The sequence below is a fragment of the Sus scrofa genome, chromosome 1, assembly GCF_000003025.6.
Source record: "Sus scrofa isolate TJ Tabasco breed Duroc chromosome 1, Sscrofa11.1, whole genome shotgun sequence".
NCBI lineage: Eukaryota > Metazoa > Chordata > Mammalia > Artiodactyla > Suidae > Sus > Sus scrofa.
The window spans coordinates 105,161,598-105,185,742 of NC_010443.5; the positions used below are offsets into that span (position 1 = coordinate 105,161,598).

General features: G+C 39.6%; 1 long non-coding RNA gene across 1 annotated transcript; it reads right to left on the bottom strand.

Moving 5' to 3' along the window:
- Positions 927-15,515, bottom strand: LOC110256985. The gene is made up of 3 exons (XR_002339087.1): positions 15,363-15,515; positions 14,855-14,969; positions 927-3,289 (listed from the first exon to the last, which is right to left on the bottom strand). It is a non-coding gene; the product is annotated as an uncharacterized LOC110256985 (long non-coding RNA).

Consider the following 24,145-nt stretch of genomic DNA (forward strand, 5'->3'; position numbering starts at 1 on the left):
GAAGATGGCTTCTTTTCTCAAACCTCATGAACTAACCTCTGCTGGCTTCAGACTTTTCTTCTATAGCTTCCTCATGTCTTTCAGCCTTCATAGAACTGAAGAGAATTAGAGCCCTGCTCTGGATTAGGCTTTGGCTTAAGGGAAGGTTGTGGCTGGTTTGATCTTCTATTCAGACCATGAGAACTTTCTCCATACCAGCAATAAGATTATTTCGCTGTCTTATCCTTTGTGCATTCACGAGAGTAGAAATGTAATTTCCTTTGAGAACTTTTCCTGGAGTTCCCTCTGTGGCTTAGTGGAAAGGAACCCAACTAGTATCCATGAGGATGTGAGTTCAATCCCTGGCCTCACTCAGTGGGTAAGGTCCCGGCATTGCCGTGAGCTGTGATGTTGGTCACAGAGTCAGCTTGGATCTGGCATTGCTGTGGCTGTGGTGTAGGCTGGCAGCTGTAGCTCTGATTTGACCTCTAAACTGGGAACTTCCGTATGCCACATCTGCGGCCCTAAAAAGAGAGAGAAAAAGAACTTTTCCTTTGCATTCACAACTGGGGTAGTTGTTTGGTGCAGGAGACCAACCTTTCAGTTTGTCTTGGCTTTTGTCACTAAGCTCCATCGTTTCGAGCTTTTGATTTATTGTGAGAGATCTGTGACTCTTCCTTTCACTTGAATACTTGGAGGCCATTGTAGGGTTATTAATTCACCTTATTTCAATATTGTTGATTCTCAGGGAATAGGGAGACCCAATAAGAGGGAGAGAGATGGAAGAAGAGTTGGTTGGTGGAGCAGTCAGAACACACATTTATGAGTTAAGTTTGCTGTCTTATACAATTACCAAAACAATTACAACAGTAACATCAGAGATCACTGATCACAGATCACCATAACAGACATAATAATAATGAAAAAGTTGGAAATATTTAAATTACCAAAACGTGACACAGAGACATGAAATGAGCAAATGCTGTTGGAAAATGGTGCTGATAGACTTGCTCAATGCAAAATTGCCAAAACCCTTCAATATGTAAAAAATGAAGTATCTGCAAAGTGCAATCAAAAGAGATATTCCTGTTTTTCCTCCTGGACGCACACGTGGGCCTGAATCTTAGGCACTAGAAACGCTGGGTCGGGGGTCTTCAGGCAGAACTGACTTCCTGTTTCCACCAAGATAGGAAAGGAGTTTGAAAGTAGACAAGACATGGTTCTGATCCTATCTGTAGGCTACCTTTGAGGATTTTCTAACTCTGTTCAGTCATTGACACACCCAAGAACTTGCTGGGACACATCATGGACTAAGGGGGGAGGGATGCTACTCTGCCTTTCTCAGGGATCTTACCTGTTTTGGGTCCACCAGTGATCTTATCCATCACCCAACTTTTCAGACTTGCTCAGCCTCATTAGGGGGTCTGAGGTTATGTCTGGATAGGGAAGGAGCCAAGAAGCCTTGTGTAGAGTCTGGCTCTTTATCACATTTTCTATTTTAACCCAGGTGGGTCTTTGAACTCTCCAAGTTTCATATTCTCTAGTCATCAGCAGACATGTCTTGCATACTCCCGGGCATGTTGTAAAGATTGAAATGAGATAATCCTTGGGGCAACATGTCTGAAAAGTATATAAAACATTATACAAACCCTTCTATATAAATAGGGTGTTTAGTCACACAAGTTCATGGTTATATCTCATGATGCAGGTGTACACACAGGCACGAAGGTACTCACCACACGTATCCTGCCCTGTCTTGGTGCGCAGTGGTGACAAGCATGGAGAACATGTGTGCCAACGCTGTGCTCATAATGCAACAAGATGTTCCAAAGTCCTGGGCAGGAAGCTGAGTTCTTTGAATGCCTCATATCCCTTTCAGGATAGAAAATGGGGGAGATGCTTGGTCAACTACTGCACTGTTATCCTAGAGTGTTGCTTTGTGTTAACCCCAGAAGTTCTAGTCTGGTCTAGCTAAGGAAGGCATGGAGGTCAGAGCAGAGAGCAGAGGAGTTAACCTCTGTCTCCTGAACTTCTGCCCCTCTTTCCTGGGGCTTCCATCATCCCCAGCCTTCATGGGACCAGATAACCATGCTTTGAATACCCAGGCACCATACAGCGAAAGTGTTGGCTGCTACATCCCATACTGGCCCATGTGCTACCTATTACGTCGGTCCTCCAGAATGTCCTTATAATCCTCATAGGTCCCCAAAGTCTTTGCAGTCCAAACACCTGACCTTGAAGCATGAAGGACTCCATTTTGTTTTTCTTTCCTCCATCTACACCCCAGGCCTCAACCAGCAGAGCCACTTGTTAAAGTTAAAACTTCCAGTTTTGCACAGCAACCCCTCAGGAACTCATCCTTCTCCTTGCACACCCCTCTGCTAATTAATCACTATTTATCTTGCAGGTCTCAGCACAAGGCACAAGTACTTTGAGGAGCCTCCCCTGACTTATTTAAGCTGACACCAGTGTTCTTTTACACGTCCCTAACAACCTGGGCATAACTTGTATTTAATATGTATTGCTATATAAGTTCAAAGTATCTGATCAGGCCATTAGGGTCATCTTCTTGAAGGCAATGTCTGATTTGCATTTATGTCCCCCATGGTGTGACTGGCACCTGGGAGGCTTCTAATTGTTGAATGAATGCTGAATGAATGCATGTAAATTTTTGAGTGGCATGTTCATATCTGACTCATCTTCCATGTTTTCCCCTTTCCTTCCATTGCCCCTTCTAGAAGCCCTGTTATAATAAATGTTTCAGTAACAAATGAGGAGTGCCTTTGGCTGCTTTGGGTAACAGTGAGTAGCATCTTACTCTCATCTGCTTCCACATCTGCCGACCTTGGTAATCAGCTCTCTTTACTGGTAGCTACCCGCAAAGAGACACACTTAATTCCAGAAGTGGTGGCTGGTGCCGTGATCTGAGAGTTTGGGGCATATGGCTTTGTTTTCAGCCACATCAGGTACTGGCCTTAAGCAGTTGCTACCCCATCCATTACATGAGGGCGGAGGCCACTCCCTCCTTCCTCAAATGTGCTGTAATGATCAGTGAGGCAGCGTCTACAAAGCTAGCTCATAGGCCAGAAGAAGAGTCCTATTTGAAATATCAAGTGTTGTGGTAACATGGCTTTCATCTGTGTTATCCATTGGTCTGCACTCATCCAGGTAAGATGGGCACTTGGAAGAGTTGCAGGAGCAGTTAGATTTGAGAGAAGAGTCCAAGGCTGATTACTGATGCCATGCCATGGGTGTTCCCTCTGCTTCCATCTCTTCTGTCTTCAAAACCTTGGGATAACATAGCCTGTACCTACAATCAAAAGAATATGTGGAAAGTTAATGAATTCATTCTTGTAAAGTGGATGGGTCCTGGGATAAAAAGCTTTGGAAAGTCACGAGATACTATTTAAATCCTGGGTTTCTGTTTCCCTTCCTTTCTTTTGAGAGGATATTCACTGAGCTTATCACTTTCTCAGAATTTTTTTTTTTAATTACCCTTAACTCAAGTCTTTTGTGTATAGCTATATATGTCTATTGAACTGCTTTGTTTCCCTCCAGAGGGGTTACTGTTTGAAATTTCTCACTGTTATTTTTCTATTTGTTTGCTTATCAACCAATAGTCTAACAAACGGCTTTTGAACAATAGCCTCTTTTTTCTTTCTTTCTTTTTTTTTTAAGCGAGTCATTATTTTTATGTCACAGTCCTTTTGAAGTGTGTTTAATGTTTATTTATTAATTTATAAATGGCTCCCATCACACGTTGCACATGTGTGACTTATATTAATTAGAATAACAATAAAATGCAAAATGAATAGGCTGTTTTGATTTATGTGGTTATCCAAGTAAACTAGTATATAGTATTCAAGAATTGGGCTGTTTACAGCAGCTCAGAAAGGTAGACTGCAATGAGAACAGTCTACATTATCCTGTGTCTAGGAAGATTTTTAAAATTTTATTGGATAAATGTCATTCAGAGCTTATATTAATAAATATAATATAGAAATATAGAAATAGTATATAATTCTTCCTATGCAGTTTTTCCCCTTATAACTGAAGCATTCAAAGGCAAGGGCTGTCTATATGGCATCAAATGTACTCAGAAATTCAGAATTTTGAGAAATTTAAGCAATCAGAAATAGTTGAGTGCTTATCTTGTGCCTAGCATTGTGGATTAGCTTATATACTATAAATCCCTCCGATAACTGTTCCATCTAGACTCCAGTGTTTCAGTGGAAAGATGAGGATAATGGAACGGTGGTTCCTACCTATAAGCTTATAAGACAAGGAAAGGATTATTTTGCTTAAAATTGCCATGTGAAGGTCTTTGTTGATGAAAGCTAAATTTTACTTTATCCCTGTAGACACAGACTTGTTCTGCACTCATAAGGACAAGATTGCTATTTTTAAGGATAAAATTGTATCTCTAACCCTAAAAATGTATCAATGTAGTATTGATTATCTAAAGCAAATCTATCACTTGATAGAAAGGGAAACTGGAATCCTGAAATACCATGAAGGTAAGTGAGTACCCGAGGTCGCACAACTAGTTAGTAATACAACTAGGTCCTAAGTATCCTGGTTTCTGGTTATTAGTAATCAATCATAATAGGTTTCAGGTGGAAATGCCTGGCCAATAACTCATGCTTATGAGATGACTGAGTTAAACGGTAGAGAACAGAGACCAGGCACTGGATTAAGAGCCAAAACCTGATTCCATCATGCAATGTTGGAATCATGAAATGTAACTACCTCTTGGGTTTTCTCATCTTTCAAATTCAGGAATTTTACTAGTTCATCTCTGTCTTGCCTTATAGCTCTGGGATTCTCTGATTTTATGAATGAAATTGCACTAGCAAATTGACATCACAGGCATGTTTGTGAAAGAGCTTATCCATTAGCTTATCTGCTAATATATTTTTTTAAAATTCAGCAGTCATAAAACTTGATACAAGTCAAGCATTTAACGTCCCTCGAGCTGAGTTCTCCTTCCCAGAAGCGCACAGTATTTTGTTGTGGGATTTGGTTAGAGGTGCACATTAGAAGACGTATTCACTACTCTTAGGTGTTTCCATAAAACTAACCCAGTAATTGTTATGTGCAGGATAGTCTGCTAGGTGCTGACTGGGCTCCAAAGGTAGATCTAGTGCATCCACCCACCTTAATCAGATGCAATAACATTGACACTATTTTTATGGTTATTCCATCTTGAATCCTCTCACATCATCAAGCCAGGCTATTTTAGAAGGGGAAGGGACCTTCGTGCTTCGCCATTCCACACCATACATTTTACAGTTGAAGAAACTGAAGCCTTTTATCTGACAACTCAGCTTTACTCCTAGCAGAATGTATATCATAGTTATGATATACAAAGATATACACTTCACAGCAACAGTGTTAAAAAGAGAGATCGTCTTTTCCCTCCGTGGTCCACACAACTGTACTTCATCCTAGATGTGTGTCTTTGTATTCAGTGTCTTCTTTCGGAAAGCTTCTTATCTCCTCTAGCTGTCATTTTGATGAAAATTGTGGTTGATAGAGGAAAATATATAGAGGTCGCTAATCTGTTTTGTTAAAAGAAATCAAAGAAAATTGTTTTCTGAAGGTTTCATCAAATAATCTTCCATAAAAGCCATACCGTTTTAAAAAATTGGTGATCTCACATGCATTTTGGTTAGAAAGAGTTCCCTGTTTGGAATATTTAGTAAGGCGTGAATTATTTGGGGTATCCTTTTCCAGTGTGGTAGAGTCCCCAGTGTGCTCCTGCTACGTTCACATGTGTGAAGAAAATAGAGCCTCTGTACTTTCTCCAAAGAAAGCTGTTTTTTCTTAAGGACCCACACCTTTGTGGGGTCTCAGGAAATTTAGACTTGTTGGTTAAGTAGCTCAGTGTCTTCTGATTTTAACAGCCTCCTTTCAGTTCAGAGTTCAATGCCCCTTGTTTAAATAGTCTTGTGGTTGATCTCTCAGGAAAGAGAGCAGGACCTTCAGAGATCTGCCCCATTCGCTGTCTTTTCTGCAAGATGGCACCAGTACGAAGGTGTCTACTTGGGGGTAATGGAGGAGCTGACCCTTGCATCTCCTTGTTTTGGAGAGGCTGGACTTTGAGCACTTTGCTGGTTTGAGCAGGCGACCTTAGGCACTGAGTGGGCCCCTGATGCTGGATAGTGGTGGCCTCTGTCACTTGCCTCTGGTCTCTGCACACACTGCAGCCTCCGTGCTTTCATTCCAAGCATCTAGGCGGGCCCTCTAGCCCTCTCTGCACTGCCTCAGGACCTCTTCTTCATTCCTCTTCCCTCCACCACCACCATGTTGAACAAAGTGTCCAGCCAACGGTAATAATATTTCCAGGAGCCTGTAGTATCCACCAACCCCGTTGTTTTCAGGATTCTTTTTACCCACCTTCGTGTCTCTACAGCCCTCTCCCTAGTTCAGGGCTTGGCTTTGAGGCATGTAGGACATTTCTTTTACCTCTTCTTCTTGGCATTTGACTTTTGTTTGACTGTCCCTGAGTCATAGCCTTCTGCTTCTAATTTTATTCTCATGGCTCCATCCTTAAGTCCAGATCATATGTGGAGAAAGAAACCAGCACATTTACCAAGAAATACAATTTGCAAGGCATTTCCAAACCAATGCATCTGCTATTCTATTTTGTAGGCTGGCATAACGCCTCTTCTTCCTTCTCCTCCCTGTTGCATTTTTCCTCCCCCTCCATCTCCAGCATCTCTCCACTTCCTCCCTCCCCTTATCTTCCCCTTTCTGCCTCTCACTCTTTCTCCACTGCCCTGCCTTCCAGAGCCATTTACAAATCAGTTTATAATCTTTTATCTCAATTTCTCTGTCTTTTAAGTTGGGATCATAAAACTTAAATCCAGTTTTAATTTCTCTACAATCATAGAAGAAATAATTAGTTAGCAGTCATAGATTGCCATGAACATCATGGATAAAATTAACATACCAGCTTACCAATATTGCTTGAAGTATCAGACTTTGAAGAAGTTGGAGGGGCACCAGATGACCCTATTATGAAGAATGCACTTAGGGAGTTTCCATCGTGGCTCAGCGGTAACATATCTGACTAGTATCTATAAGAACTAAAGGGTTTAATCCCTGGGATCTCTCAATGGGTTAAGGATCCAGCGTTGCTGTGAGCTGTGGTGTAGGTCACAGACGTGGCTTGGATCTGGCATTGCTGTGACTATGGTATAGGCTGGCAGCTATAGTTCTGATTTGATCCCTAGCCTGGAAACTTCCATATGCTGCAGATGTAGCCCTAACAAAAAAAAAAAAAAAAAAGGGAATGTACCTAAAAGATGGAAAAGGTATCTGCTACTGACCTGTATTTCTAAGACCAAAAAAGGTGGAGACCAAAGGACCAGAGAGGATGCAAAATTCTCCTTATTCAGGGAATATAAACAAAATTATGTTCTTTATCTGAATGTAAGTTTTCCAGTTTGTGAGATCTTCTCTCAAATATATTTCAAAATGTTTTATAAATCTAAAACATGCACATAGAAATACACACACAGACTCTATAGCATCTGTATTATCTCACACTGAACACATCCATGTAATCAGCACTCCTATCGAGACATCGAAAGGCCACCTTCTGTCCCCTTCTAAGCATAACCACCCAAAGGTAACTAGTACCCTGATTGCTAAGATCAAATATTAGTTTTGCCTTTTTAAAAACTTGATATGGATAGAAACATTCAATATATATCCTTGTGTCTCTCTTCTTCCTTTAAAATCTCTCTCTCGACTATCAGTTACCTCTTAATTTTGTTTACTAATATAGTCTATGCTGGTTATAAAACTTCAAACATTAGTGAAATATATAATGTGAAAATGAAGTTTCCATATAATTGCCTTTATACTCACATAACTACTCATAAGCATTATTTCCAGACTCTTTTCTGTATGAATTTCAATTTTTTATTTTTACTGTTTCATCAAAAATGGTTAATCATACTGTGTTCCTACTATTCTCTAACTTGTTTTATTCACTTGCAGTATTTGGGATATCTTCACTATGTCTGTCTTCAGTGATAAATAACAACCTTGTTTTGTTTTACTGAATTTTATCATCTCATCCTAAATAGCCCATTCCAATGGTGGAAATTTTGTAATGAGTAGCAAGAGAGGCTAACAGCACAGTGGGCCATGGAACGAAAATTCTAGGGGCTACTAGGCTATCTGTCCATTTTCCCTTTGCTGACCTCTACATAGTAGTGTCTCTTCTTATGTGGAAAATTCCAATGTCTTTTTCTCTACTACATAGTATTTATGCACAGCAAATCTAGGGACGCATTTTAATCTTCACTGAGTGATTATCTTACATGTTATCATTTGTTTCATTTCTTAAATTAATTGATCTGGCTCACTTTCTTTGTCTCACTCTATTGGCTTTAGAAATTATCATTTCTAGCTACTGTGGAATGTCTCTGTCTCTTTTGGTAGTCAGACCTGTCAATAGAACCAAACTCGTGGTGAGTGCTTAGGGTCTGGGGTCAGAAAACCTAGGATTGAATCACAGCTCCCATACATCCTGGCTCTGTGACCTTGGGCAAGTGACTTAATATCTTTGTGCCTCAGTTTCCAGATTTGTAAAACAGGAATAGCACATAAGAGTAGTTGCCCTATAAGATGGTTGTCATGGAAAGGGCTTAAATAAAAGCTATTGTTATAGTCTATTGTTAACTTTTCATGGCTGTCTTTATAATTTGTGTGTGTGTGTGTCTTTTTAGGGCTGCACCTGCAGCATATGGAAGTTCCCAGGTCAGTGGTGGAATCAGAGCTGCAGCTGCCAGCCTATGCCACAGCCTCAGCCATGCGGGATCCAAGCTGCATCTATGACCTACACCACAGCTTATGGCAACGCTGGATCCTTAACCCAAGGCCAGGGATCCAACCTGCGTCTATGGATACTAGTCAGGTTCGTCGCTGCTGAACCACAGTGGGAACTCCTGTCTTTATAATTTCCAAATTCTCTTGCTGGTCAGGAAAAATAGTCTGTTAGTACACTGAGTAGAACTTGAGGCGACAGCGCAGTGCTAAATACAGGCTCTGAAATCAGGCTGCCCAGATTCTTCCTGAGTCTGCCCCTGTAGCCCAAGTTACTTAGTCTCCTGTAAAAACAGGTGATAGTTACTACATCTGTAAAAATGGCTAATAGTTATTCATCTGTAAACATTGGTAATAGTTACTCCATCAGAAGACTGTTGAGAAAATGGAAGGTTGTAATCCATATAAATCGTTTAGAACTGTGGCATTCAATATGGAAGCCACTTGCTGTATGCTGCCCCTGGGCACTTGAAATGTGACTAGTCCAAACTTTAAATTACACACTAGGTTTAGAAGGTTAGTAGGAAAAAATATGTAATGTATCTCATTTATAGGTTTTTGTTATTGATTTCATGTTGAAAAGAGAATGGTTTAGATAGACTATGTTAAGTAAAATGTGGTATTAAAATTAATTTTACTTTTTGCTGTGGACTGAACATTTGCATGTCCCCCCAAATTCACATGCTGAAGCCCTAACCTGTGGTGTGATGATATTTGAAAGTGGACCTTTAGGAGGTAATTAGGTGTAGGTGAGGTCTTGAGTGTGGAACCCTCATGATGGGATTAGCATCTTTAGAGGAGGGAGAAACCAAGCCTTCTCTCTCACCATCGTGTAAGGACGCAGTAAAAATGTCACCATCTGCAAACCAGGAAGAGGGTTCTCAGCAGACACCCAAACTGCTGGCACCTTGATCTTGGACTTCTAGACTCCAGAATTGTGAGAAATTAATGTCTGTTATTTAAACCACCCCATCTATGGTGTTTTGTTATGGCAGCCTAAGTAAAGATACTGGGTTGTTTTTGTTTTTGTTTTTTAAATATGTGGCTGCTAGTAAATTTTACTTTACTTGTGTGGCTCACATTGTGGCTTGCGTTATATTTCTTTTGGACAGCACCAAGCTAGCACACAGTAAACACTCAGAAATGTTCAGCTATTATTCTTAGGCACTTCTCACTTTCACGTAAGCAAAAGAATACTTGTTTTACACGCCTCTTTATGGTCCACTCATCACTTTGACCACATTAAAAAAAAAAAAAAAGTCATGTTATTATCAGTAAAAGCGAGGATTTTGTTTGGTTTGTGGGGAATTGTCCTGAATTTTGTTCAGTGATAGGAATGCTTTTGGTGTGATCAAATCAAGGTTTTTCTCCAACAGTGGACTGAGTAATGATTGCAGACTAATTACAGCATGCATATTGCACTTTGCTTTGCAGTAACAGCTTTCTACCAGCTGTTTCCTTTAGCAGTTGTTCATTTCAAGTAGGTACCAATGCTGCTGGAAGTGTGGGATGCAGAAAGCAATTTCAATCCTTTGCTTCAGATTGAAATCCGTATATTTTCTTGCATTTTTTTTCCCTTAAGGGCCTTTCAAAATCTACATAGCTCTGAGGCTAATTTCTTAGCACCCTTTCTGGTTCCTTTTTCAGAAAAAAAATCGTTTGAAGATTATACACAGAATGATACAAAATCTCAAGTTTAATTAAGCTTTAGCAAAAATATCCTTTAACCATTACATTTGTTTCTTGCTTTATTCCCTCATAGCCTGCAACTCTTCTGAAGTACACTTTCAAAGTAGAGATTCAATAGAGCCATTTGGAGTCGTCATTACTGTGGATTAAATAACTATTCCCATCTGGCTCATGAAATATATAATCTGTATTCTTCTCTGGATAATAAATACAGTAAGTAACTACTTACCAGCCCCTAGACCATCACTTTTGTCTGTCCTGGTGGGTTTTTCTTTATGCTCTATCAATAAGAACTTTTAATTAACTCTTTCCTTGCATAGACGCATGTCCTTGTGGACATGTGTGCCTGTTTTTAATAAAGACTTTATCCTGGTTCCGCTAACCCTGGTTTTAAATGCGTAATGGTGACTAGTAACAATGGCTGGGATTCACTGAGCACTTACTATGTGGTAGGCACAAAAGCTCAGGGACAATGCTGAATGATTTGTAAATGTCGTCTTATGCAGATCATTTCAAAAACCCCTTGAGGGGCATTCTTACCCCCTTCAAGTCCAGGAGATGGACTCGGAATCTCACAGCCTATAACTGGCTAAACAGGGATTCTCATCTAGATTATCAATCCCGTCGTCTTCATTTCTAAGTCAGGGGCTCTAGATGGGGCATACACCTTGGAGGCTGTTCTAAATAATACAATGGGGTGTGGGAATAACGTGGTAGAACTTTTACTTGGATATCTATTGTCTTATCTTTTTGAAATTTCAGTCTGTGGTACAATGCTCAAGACAAGAAAAAACATCAACACGTGTAGAAAATATCTGCAAAATTTTACGGGTATTGGAAATGCATGCTTAGAAATTTTCTTCTGATAGGTTTTTGCCACCCCAAAAAGTCCAAATTTTACCACTCAAATTAGTTGTAGGAACTAATGCTTATCATACTATCCTCACAAAAATCGTACATGAGATATATGGTAACAATGCATATGACCCAATATTCAAAACTTTTGTAGCTGATAGAAGAGTCTTTCATTAAAGGAAGCATCATTTGCCTTTGTCTTTATTATAACTCAAGCTCCACATTCAGGAATTGTTTTTCCCTTGGGGTTAAGATAATTTTCCTTCCCCTCTTTCCTAAGTGAATAGATGCCTCAGCCGCTTGACCACTGCAGCCTGTTCCTACTACCTATTCTCAGCTCACCTTGGGTCTCTGCTTGTTTTACTGCTGACATCTACTTCTTGGAACTCGGAGATAAATAATTACCCATAATACAATATTGCCGTAGGTTCCAACTAAGTAATGCCTTTCATTGCCTTGGGTTCTAATTATCCCCATGCAACTAACACAAAGTTGTTTTCTATACACCAACCTTTATTAAAGGTTGTTGGGTGAGTAGAAGAGTAATTAGGGGGAATTATAGTATAGAAAAAACTGAATTCTTTCTTCCTCTCTTTTTTTTTAGGGCCCTACCTGTGACATATGGAAGTTCCCAGGCTAGATGTTGAATCTGTGGCCTACACCCCAGCCACAGCCACAGCCACACTAGGTCTAAGCCCGGGATCAAACCCGCATCCTCATGGATGCTAGTCAGGTTTGTTTCTGCTGAGCCATAATGGGAACTCTAGAAAAAACTAAATTCTAAATTTAGATTCTAAGTATGACTATTTCTAGAAGCCAAGAGAAGAGGAAAAGCTTTGCCTCCTTGTCTTAAGAATCTCACTATTTTCACTTCATCCTCCTTGTTTTCCCCCTTCTCCTCCTCTGAGAGAGAGAGAAATTGATCTTTCTTAAATTCTTCATGACACAGCTTTCCATTCCTCTTTTTGAAAACCTTATCTTCAACACCCTGGCATGGTCTCACATCTTCCTGTAATCTGAGTAATGTATATATACAATAATTCACAGTAGCAAAAGTCCACATATTTGAGTCACTTGGTTAAGAACAGGGACTTGAACAGAACAGTGCAGAGTGGGACTTACATTCTAACTGTGATTCTTTAAGCATCTTCCCATTAGCAGGAGGCAAAAATCTGTGCCTACCCTTCTTCCTGTGTCATTTTGGTCTCCTATGGGGACCGCTTGGATCACACACACACACACACACACACACACTTCTTCAAAGGACAAGTGGTAATTCTCCAAGACGGTAGAACTCAAATCCATAGTAAGAGAAACCTTGTTTGAATACTGTGTTCTTCAAAGATTGTCCTTGCCACAATGTAGTTAGTATTTTGTATTACTTTGCAAAGCCACTGAAGTCTCATTTTCTCATCCTTCAGCTCTAAACCACAACCATTCTGTCAATTTCAATTTGATCAAATTAAATAATCACTTTTTAGATACCTAGTTTGATTCAGATACTGAGATACTGAGTACATAGGTCAGTAAAACAGTACTTATCCTCTAGAACCCAATGAACTAGAACAGGAAGATAGACACACACAGTTACTAAAACATACTGTGACAAATTGTGTGCTTATGTGCAAAAGGCTTTGAGAATATTGAAACGGAGCAAGGGATTTTTCTTAGGGGAAGAAGATATGATTTGTGGAGGAGAATAGTGGTGCTAGGCTTTAAAGAACAGGAAAGATGTCAGTGGGCAGGGGAGACAGCACAGAAAATGAAAATCAAAGGAAACTTGGTTCTTTCTCACACATCCTACACTTAAAATATATCCTAGTTTCTTTACCTTACAAGGCGCAATGATACTGTCATGTGACTATATGAATGGTACAATGGGGGGACAACATGCACTCTCCCTAATCTTTTCTTTAACATGTTTAACATAGTATAGAAAAGAAATACCCCTAAATTAAAAAAAAAAACCTCATTTTCTATCCACTTGTCCAAAATTGACCCGTTTCAAATATCACTCTTATTTATTTATTCATTCATTCACTTTTCAGACTGCACCTGCAGCATATGGAAGTTTCCGGGCTAGGAACTGAATAGGAGCTACAGCTGCCAGCCTACGCCACAGCCACAGCAATGTGGGATCTAAGCCATATCTGTGACCTACATCACAGCTCATGGCAACTTAACCCATGGAGTGAGGCCAGAGGTCAAACCCGCATCCTCATGGATGCTAGTCAGGTTCATTTCCACTGAGCTACAATGAGAACTCCCCAAATATCACTTTTAAATTGGATCTTCTTTCTTACAATCCTGTTTGATTACTATAACTATTTAGAAGTTTTCCCATTCCAGCTAGCCTAATAGTTATTTTTCTAGGTATATATCCAGTATCTCCCCACGAGAGGAAATTATATATAGATGTGCACACTCACATTCATATAGGCAAACAGTTCTCCCTAACGACAGGGTCTAGCATAGGGATTTGCATATGGTATATGTTCAGACAGGGTTTGTTGGCTACAGTAGAGCTCAATTCCCAGTTTGTGCAGACAGCCACATAGCATTGGAGGACTTGAGGCTGGTGTTGTGTTTAGCAGAAAATGCAAAGCAGAGAAGAGAGTGGCATAAAACAAGCAGAAATATTCCCAATATATGCTTATCATAAGCCTTCCCCTCTCAGGAGTTTTGTAGGAGTCATTTACTCACAAGTCTTTCATTTCATGCCAGTAAAGATGGAAACTGCTGCTTCCTCCTCCTCCCTAAGGATTTTGTCGTGGGTTTTAAGGGACTACCGGGAATAGGGCCAGGAGCTGGATCATAGGCCAGGAAACTAGCATTAGGCACTAATACATATTAGTTTTCTACGGCTGGCATAGCAAAGTACCACAGACCTGGTGGCTGAAGCAACAGAAACTTGCTTTCTCATGGTTCTGGAAGCTGTAGGTCTGAGATCAAGATGTCAGCAGGCTTGGTTTCTCCTGAGGCCTCTTTCCTTGGCTTTTAGATGGCCATCTTCTGCCTATGTCTTCACGTGGTGTTTCCTCTGTGTGCATCTGTGCCCTAATCTCTTCTTACAAGGACCCTATTCATACTGGATCAGGGCCCATTCCAATGGCCCCATTTAAGTTAATTATCTTTTTAAAGACTTTATGCCTAAATATAGGCACATTCTGGGGTCCTGGGGGTTAGGACCTCAACTTATGAATGTGTTGGGAGAGAGTGCTATGTTGAGGGACATAACTCAGCCCACAACGGAGAGGACCGGAGGCTGAAAGTGGAGCAGTGATTGGAGCAGAGGGTAGATTATTGCTACAGACACTCGATCAGGGCCAGTGCTGGGAACTCCTGAGGTTTGCTACAACAACTGGGTGCCAGCAGAAGAGGTCCAAGCAGATTTTCAGTGGTGAAACCCAGAGAAAGAAGGTTCCTAAACTCTTTTCAAGATTCTTTTTTGGAATAAATGCAAGTCAATCAAGGTATCACCAAAACTCACCTGCTGGAAAAACAGATGTGTGAGCCTGGTTGGAGTGGGTCCTTGCGACCTTGATAATTCATGCAGTAGAACATAGGGACTATGAAGATACACAAGGAGTTAAAGGCTTGGTAACCTAAGAAATGAACAAAAGCATCAATATCATAGGTGCTGAGAGAGGCAAAGATACTCACATAAAGAGAGAGCACCAGGGCTGGGGGGCTGGTCAGGCAGTTGGGAGGCAGAGTTGGGAGAGGGTCCCCAGCAGCAACAAGGTAGAGACTGCTTTTTATAGACCACACGTGACTGGTCTTGTGGGTGCCAGGTTGTTCCAAGGAGCTGGCAGGACTCAGACACTGATACCAAGGAATCCCATGGTCACATCATTCATTGTTTTCATGGACTTACATCTCCTTTTAAGGCCATGATATCTGCTTAATGAAACAATATTGAGTCCACAACAGTTTTGAGTTGGTAGAGATTATCAGGCAGGGTAGAATCATAACATTTTAGAAGTAGAAAGACTTACCTGTAGAATAGTGTTCCTCAAACTCAGACGTGTAGCAGAACCACCTGGAAAACTGGTAAAACACAGAATACTGATATTCAGCTCCAGAGTTTCTAATTCAGTAGGTCTGGGACAAAGCCTAAGAATTTGCATTTCTAACATGTTCCCAGGTAATGCTGCTGCTGCTGCTCCAGGGAGCACACTTTGAGAACCACTACTTAAACGCACGATTCTTAACTAGATGCATGTTAGAATCACCTGGGAAGCTTAAAAAGCAGCCCCATGCCCAGGCTTCATTCCAGACTAATTAAGCCTAAATGACTAGAGGCTGGGACTATGGTTTGAGAAGTCTTTAAAGCTCTCTAGATGACTCCCATACAGCCATGTTCAAGAAAAAGTTCTTAGAAAGCTTTCTTGGTCCATGTCTTGAGTTAGTGGGAAATGATTACATGCCACTTGTTGCCATCCCTTAGCTACATCACATTTTATAGATGAGGAAACTGATATGATTTTCCAATCATAACTTCTCTACCACGGGGGATAAGGATACCTTAACAGTCTGAAGTAACTGGACACATTGGAGCTAGAAGTTGTCCTAAGTTTGGTTGGGCTGGGATATTGATAATAGTGGAGTGGCCTCCCGCTTTTTTCAAGGGCAAAAATGAAATGGAATGAACTGACTTACACATTAGCTCAAACCACAATCAGACACCAGCATTGATTAATAGCATGTGACACAACCTCGAGTGTGGGAATTTTGCAAATATTTACTTCCTGTGTGAGCAGAGGTGGTGCCATAATGGCAGAAGGCATGTTGGCTCATGGAAAAATAGTAAGTGAAACTGCAAGATAAACATTCTGCTAGACAAAGACTATTTGGACATTGGCTAGTAGCATCTATTATGTAGAGAAACTACTACAAATTTTCCATGTAAAGTTGTTAACTGTCTGTGAGATGGAACCAGCTACCCATCACCCACATCATGGCAATGAGAAGTGGAGGAAAAGCCCATGACCATTTACCAGCATTAAACGGTCATGTAATATGCTCCACTGAGAGCAAAATCATGACCAATTTCAGGGACGAGGAAGTTATTTGCTGCCTGGCACTTAACTCTACAATCACAGTGCTACAAACCAAGAAATAAATATGGTTTAGTGATGTAGAGAGCAGTAAATAGCACATAAGGAGTGAGAATTGCTTTAATTTCCTCTGTGCTAAAAAGTCAGCAAATGTTCTTGAGCCCCTCGAAAGGGGCAGAGGATTTCGGAGACTGGCTTTGGCTGCTGGAGTTTTTCAGTCTGATTTTCCTTTACTGGTAGAAAAAGCCCCCAGAGGGAGGCCTTCATGGGAAGGTAACACAAACACTTAATAGAACTTGAGAACAGAATTTCTTTTTTGCCCAGTGTTGCACTCACTTTTAAAACTGTCAATTGATCTTCCCTTCCCTCCTGGCCCTTCCTCTGCAATTTTTTCAGGGCCACCCCTCACAAGAGCTGGTTTAGGTCCACCATGTTGGTCTCATTTCTCTTGCAGATGAATTGTATAGGTGTGGGAAAGTGGTGAAATGTCAGCTGGAGAAATGTGGAAGTGGGTTAGGAAAGAATACTTGATACAAAGGAGGCAAGCAGAAAGATGGGGTATTTTCTTCTCTGGATGTGGTAGTAGTCTCACAGTCATCATCTGGGACCTGTGAGGTGTGCTGCTCTGAGGAAAAAGGCACAGTGAAAGGAAGATGTTGAGCTAAGTTGTTGCCCGGGGAACTTCTTGTTATGTGAAATAATAAATGCCTTCTTGTTTAAGTCAGTAGAATCAGGGTTTCCTGTTCTTTGCAGTTGAAGGCACAGCAATGGATGCATTTGGTTCTTTGAGTATGTTTGTGGGAGTTAAGTTCTCCCTAATATTTGCCAAGATGGAAAGATATGGAAAAATCAATATATCATATAGTCATACTGCTTTATAATTCCTTATAGAAACTGCTCTTAATTTAAGAATAACTTCTCACATTTTACCTTTGTTTTCCTTTCCATTTAGCTTAATTTTAGCAATTATCTTGACAGATTTAAGGTAAAGAACTTCATTCATGTAGTAAAAGTTGATTGACAGTTTTAACGTGTCAGAGAGGTTAAGATGTGACTTGAGCATTAATAAGCTTTTAAGCTTTACATAGTACAGTAAAATACACATTTAGAAAAATGGATGCAAAACCATTAAATTCTCTCAAAATATTACCAAGAAAAATGGCCTCCAAAATCAATCTTAGTTGTCGTTAGCAAATTTATTTTTTAAATTTTTTTTTTTTTTTTTTTTTTTTGGCTTTTTTGTCTTTTCAGGACTGCACTCGTGGCACATGGAGGTTCCCAGGCTAGGGGTCTAATTGGAGCTGTTTCTGCCTGCCTACGCCAGAGCCACAGCAACGCCAGATCCGAGCTGGGTCTGCGGCCTACACCACAGCTCATGTTGACACCAGATCCTTAACCCACTGAGCAAGGCCAGGGATTGAACCTGAGACCTCATGGTTCCTTATCAGATTTGTTTCCTCTGCACCACAATAGGAACTCCTGAATTTTCTTTTTTATTCATCAACAAATAATTTTTAATAGTTTTTCTTCAATAAAATAATCTTTTAAACATTTGAGACGCTATTTATATATGATAAGATGCAAACATTGCAAGTGCACAGTTTGATAAGTTTTGAAGAATATACGTATTCATGTAACCACCAATCCAATCAGATCATCCTAGAGGGAGTTCCTGTTGTGGCTCAGTGGAAATGAATCCCACTAGTAGCCATGAGAATGCAGGTTCAATCCCTGGCCTCACTCAGTGGATTAAGGATCCGGTGTTGCCCTGAGCTGTGGTGTAGGTCACAGATGCAGCTCCGATCTGGCATTGCTGCAGCTCCAATTTGACCCCTAGCCAAAGCAAAAAAAAAAAAAAAAAAAAAATCGTCCCAGAAATTTCCCCTTTGCTCCTTTGAGGACAACACCTCTGCCCCCAACTACACAGTGAACAACTAGTATAATCTATGACTACAAATCAATTTTGCTAGTTCCATGACTTTATATAATTAGAGAGCACTATTTTATGTCTGATTTACTTCTCGCACCATAACATTACTGAGATTCTTCCATGGTGCTGAGTGTATCATTAGGTTGTTCCTTTTAATTGCTGACTAGTATTCCATTGTATGAATATGCCAGAGTTTACTTATCCATTTACCTTTGAAGGACAGTGTGGGCTGTTTCTAGTATTTGGTTATTGCAGAAGAACTGCTGTGGCATATAAAAGTTTTTATGGGCATATTTTTTCTAGGTCATGTGGTAAATCTATGTCTAACTTTGTAAGAAACTACTGTGCTGTTTTCTTTTTTTTTTTTTTTTTTTGTCTTTTTGCTATTTCTTGGGCTGCTCCCGTGGCATATGGAGGTTCCCAGGCTAGGGGTCTAATCGGAGCTGTAGCCACCGGCCTACACCAGAGCCACAGCAATGCGGGATCCGAGCCGTGCCTGCAACCTACACCACAGCTCACGGCAACGCCGGATCGTTAACCCACTGAGCAAGGGCAGGGACCGAACCCGCAACCTCATGGTTCCTAGTCGGATTCGTTAACCACTGCACCACGACGGGAACTCCTGTGCTGTTTTCTAAAGAGATTGATGCTTGCCTTTAATTATCTTCAGCGGTGTGTGAGTTCTGACCAGCATGGTCAGCTTTTAACTTTCAGCTGTTCTTAAGAGTGTTATATGATACCTCATTGTGGTGTTAATTTGTATTTCATGGAATGATGCCCATCTTTTCATGTTTTTATTGGCCATGCATATATCATTTTTTGAAATCTTTGTTAAACTCGTTGCCTTTTTAAAATTAAATTGTTTTTCTTCTAATATTGAGTTGTAGCAATGCTTTATATATATATTGGATACAAGTTCTTTTTCAAATATATGCATTTTCTCCCAGTATGCTACTTACTTCTTAATCCATTCTCTTACTGACAGCTTTTGAAGAGCAAAAGGTATAAATTTTGATGAAGTCCAACTTAGAAATTAAAAAAATAATAATTGCTGCCTTTTTGCTTCTGCTACAAAGTCAGGAAGATTTTTTTTCCTAAAAGTTTTCTTTTAGAAATTTTCTCAGCTTGTATGTTTAGGTCTAAAATTAAATTAAAATTTGTGTGTGTGATGATGTAAGGGTCAGGGTTTATTTTTTTAAATATAAATATCCAATTGTTTCATCACCATTTATTGATGAGGTCATCATTTACCCATTGAATTATGTTGGTACCTTTGTCAAAAATCACCTGATCTATGCGGATCTATTTTTGGGCTTTCTATTCTGTTCCATTAATCTATGTGTCTGTGTTTGCTTTTACCCCCTGCCTTGATTAGAATATTTATAATAAATCTTGAAATCAGGTGGCTCAATTTTTCTAGTTTTGTTTTGGCTATTTTAGTTTCTATGAAATTCCATTTAAGTCTTAGGATCATCTTGTTAATTTAAAAAAAAAAATCCTTGCTGGACTTTTGATTGGGAATTCATTGAACCTATAAATCAGTATGAGAGAATCCATATTAATCTTCTAATTCATGATTATGGTATATTTCTCCATTTGTTCAAACTTTTACAAAGTTCTCTTATTAATATTTTTGTATTTCGCAGTGTATAGATTTACATACCTTTCATTAAATTTATTTGCAAGTGTTTTATGAGGTTTTGTTTGCCTGTTTGTTTTTACGGCTGTACCTGTGGCACATGGAGGCTCCCAGGCTAGGGGTTGAATCAGAGCCGCAGCTGCTGGCCTATGCCATAGCCATAGCAACTCGGGATCTGAGCTGTATCTGTGACCTACACCACAGTTCACAGCAATGCTGGATCCTTAACCCACCGAGTGAGGCCAGGGATTGAATCTGCCTCCTCAATGGATACTAGTTGGGCTCATAACCCACTGAGCCATGGCTAGAACTCCTGTTTTATGAGTTTTGATGCTATTATAAAAATACAGTTGTATTTTGCAATTGTATTTTTGCTTATATACAGAGATACAGTTGATTTTTATATTGACTTCGTGTTCTACAACTTTGCTACATTAACATTTTAATATAAAAATTTTTTAAAGGACAGAAAAATTGAAATAAAACTACATTACTCCCAAGTACTCACCGCATAGGTAATATAATTAACATTTTGCTGTATTTACTTTATCACATTTATATCCATCCATTTTTCATTCTTATTTTTTGATGTATTTCTAAATAAGTTGTACATTTAATATACTTCACTCTAAGCACTTCAGAATGTGTATCATTAACTGGAATTCAATTACTGTTTATATTTTCTTTGTTTTAAGTAAAATTTGCCTATAGTGAAATGTACAAATCTTAAGTGTACCATTTGATACCTTTTGACAAATGTGTAACACTGACGGTGTTGTATGTTCCTTCCAAGTCAATCCTGGCTCCTACAACCCTAAAGGCAACTGCTGTTTTGATTTTTCTTTTTTTTTTTAAGTGACAGATTAGTTTATTTTAGAACTTTATATAAATACAACCATGCAGCATGTACTCTTTGGGAGGAAGACTTCTTTCAATCAGCATGATGTTTTTGAGTGCTGTCCGTGTTGTTACATGCATATATATTTCTAAATTGCTGGTAGTATTTCATTATATGAACATAGCAGTTTGCTTATCCAGTCTCCTATTGATGGACACCATGCTATTTGTAGTTCTTGGTATTATGAGTAAAACCATAAGTATTTCTGTACATATCCTTTTATGAAATATACTTCAGTATCTCTTGAGTAAATACCTATGAGTAGAATTGCTGGAATAGGTATATTTTTTGTTATATGAGAAATAGGCCTGTTTCACAAAACAGTTTGAACACTCTCCTCTCCTACCAACAATGTGTGGAATTTGAGATTGTGCTGCATCCTTGTCAGCATTTGGTGTTGTCAGTCTCTAATTTTAGCCCTTCCAGTGGTGGTGAAGTCGTATCTCATTGAGGTTTTAATTTACATTTTCCTGGTGATTAATGCTGTTGATCTCCTTTTCATATGCTTCTTTTCTCTGTGAAGCATCTATTCAAGTTTTTGCTACTTGAGAAGAAAATTTGGGTTGTCATTTTGTTATTAATTGTATGAATTCTTTATAGACCCTGGGTACCAGTACATTGCCTGAGATATATTTTGCAAATACTTTATCCTAGTTTTTGGCTTGCCTATTATTTCCATAGTTATTTATTTGATAAGCTGATTTAAAATTTTTTGATATCTGATTTTTCAGGTTTTTTTCCTCTTATATATTTATTGTTGTGTTCAATCTAAAGAACCTTTGCCAGATCCCAAGTCACAAAAATATTCTCCTGTGTTTTCTTCCGGAGGCTTATAAGTTTAGATTTTAATATTTAGGTCTGTGTTGTATCTCTAAGTAATTTTTGCGTACAATTTGAGGTAGGGTTAGAGTTTCATTATTTTTTCTTATATAGATATACATTTATTTTCACATTATTTGTTGATAAATCTTCCATTTTCTCACTGGACTGCTTTGATGGTTTTGTCAAAAGTCATTTGTGTAATTGTGGTTCCATTCAGGACTCTATATTCTGTTTCATCTATTTATCTACTTTTATGCCCGTACTACACTTTTTTGATCACTGTTAATTTATAAGTCCTAAAGTTGAGTAGTTTAAGTACTCCAACTATATTTTAAAGAATGTTTTGTATTTCTAGGCCCTTAGCATTTCTGTATGAATTTTAGAGTCAGTTCATCAGTTTCTACAAAAAGGACTCATAAGACTATGCCTGAGATTGCTGTGACTGTTAGATCACTGTGGGGAGAATTGGCATCTGAAAACTAAATCTTCCTGTCCATGAATAGGGCATATCTCTCCATTTATTTAGGTTGCCTTAACTTTATCTCACTAATATTTCCCATTTTTCAGTGGAGAAATCTTGTTCATTTTTTGTGGAAACACTGATTTCTAAGTGGTTTTTGTTTGTTTGTTTTGTTTCTTCTTTCTTTTCTTTTTTTTTTTTTTTCCTTTGGTCTTTTGTCTTTTTACAGCTGTACCCACATTACATGGAGGTTCCCAGCCTAGAAGTATAATGTGAGATGTAGCTGCCAGCCACAGCCACAGCCACAGCAATGCCAGATCTGAGCCACATCTGCAACCCACACCACAGCTCACAGCAATGCTGAGTAAGGCCAGGGATTGAACCTGCAACCTCATGGTTCCTAGTCGGATTCGTTTCCTCTGTGCCATGATGGGAACTCCTGTTTTGTTTGTTTTTGTTTTGCTTTTTAGGGCTGCACCCATGGCATATGGAAGTTTCCAGGCCAGGGGTCCAATTGGAGCTGCAGCTGCCGGCCTACACCAGAGCCACAGCAATGAGGGATCTGAGCCACATCTGGGACCTACACCACAGCTCATGGCAATGCTGGATCCTTAACCCACTGAATGAGGCCAGGGATCGAACCCACATCCTCATGGATACTTGCTGCGATTTTACCACTGAGCCACAACAGGAGCTCCCTATTTCTAAGTGTTTTATGTTTTTGATGCCATTGTAATGGGAAGATCTAAAGAGGGACTTATTTCAGGACATGGTCCTTACTCCTTGCTAATATTTCAACTGAATACCAAAGGGTATTACATGATGTTAAACATATTTTTCCACTCTGACTGGCAGGAAATGCAACTTCCCCATCATTACTCAACTGCTAGTGTGTCTGTTTCTCTCTTAGCCTCACTGCAGCTGCTCTCTGGTTGGCCTCAAGTAGTTTCATCCTGTGTCCTTAACCAAGGGCTTTTAGGGCAACATAGACTTCTGGACCTCTCACTGGGATCCATTATCGCCTGCCTTGTACATTCTGGTCACTCCAGCTGCTCCAAGCTCTGATCTCTGCCTCCTTACTTCAGTGGGACCACCAAACTTATTTATATCAAACATGTACCACAGATAGGAAGCTGCCCCTCAGTAGAGGGCTCAGTTATTGCAGAACTCCCCTTGTGAGTTGCTCTACTCTCAAGGATCACAGTCCTTTATTGCTTGTTTTCCAACATCTCAGGTATTTGTCTAGTTTTGTGGTGGTGGGAGAGCCAGACTAGTACCAGCTATTCAGGCACATCTTGAAATGAAAACTCGGAGTTCATATTTTTAACCTTTTGTTTCACATTTTAGGCAGTCTGATTTTTTTTTTTTAAAAAATATGCACCATTTTATTTTATTTTTCAATTTATTTTTATTTTTATTTTTTGTCTTTTGAGGGCTGCACCCACAGCATATTGGATTTCCCAGGCTAGGGGTCAAATCGGAGCTGTAGCAGCTGGCCTGCGACAGAGCCACAGCAATGCTGTGATCCTTAACCCACTGAGTGAGGCCAGTGATCATACCTGCGTCCTCATGGATGCTAGATTCGTTTCCTCTGAGTGACCATGAAAACTCCCACAGGGTGTTTGATTTTATGAACTCTTACCTGTTTATTTTTGGCAGAGTACAAATTGCATGCTAAAAGATAGCCCTTAGCATGCAATATTGTTATAGACTTTTAGAATTTTAAACTTAAAAGGAATTGTAGCAATCATTGATTCTAACTTTCTCCTGTAATGAAGGAAGAGACAGGTCCAGAGAGATTAGGTGATTTACTCAAGGTTGCACAGGTTGTTAGTGATTTAAAGCACCTGCTCATGGAGGCAGTAAGTACCATACAACTGGATCATGCTAATGAGTGGGAGCTGCTTTATCTTTGCACCATATATGAAAAATAAAAGGATTCCAACAGTAGGCATTTCCAAAGTATCAAGAC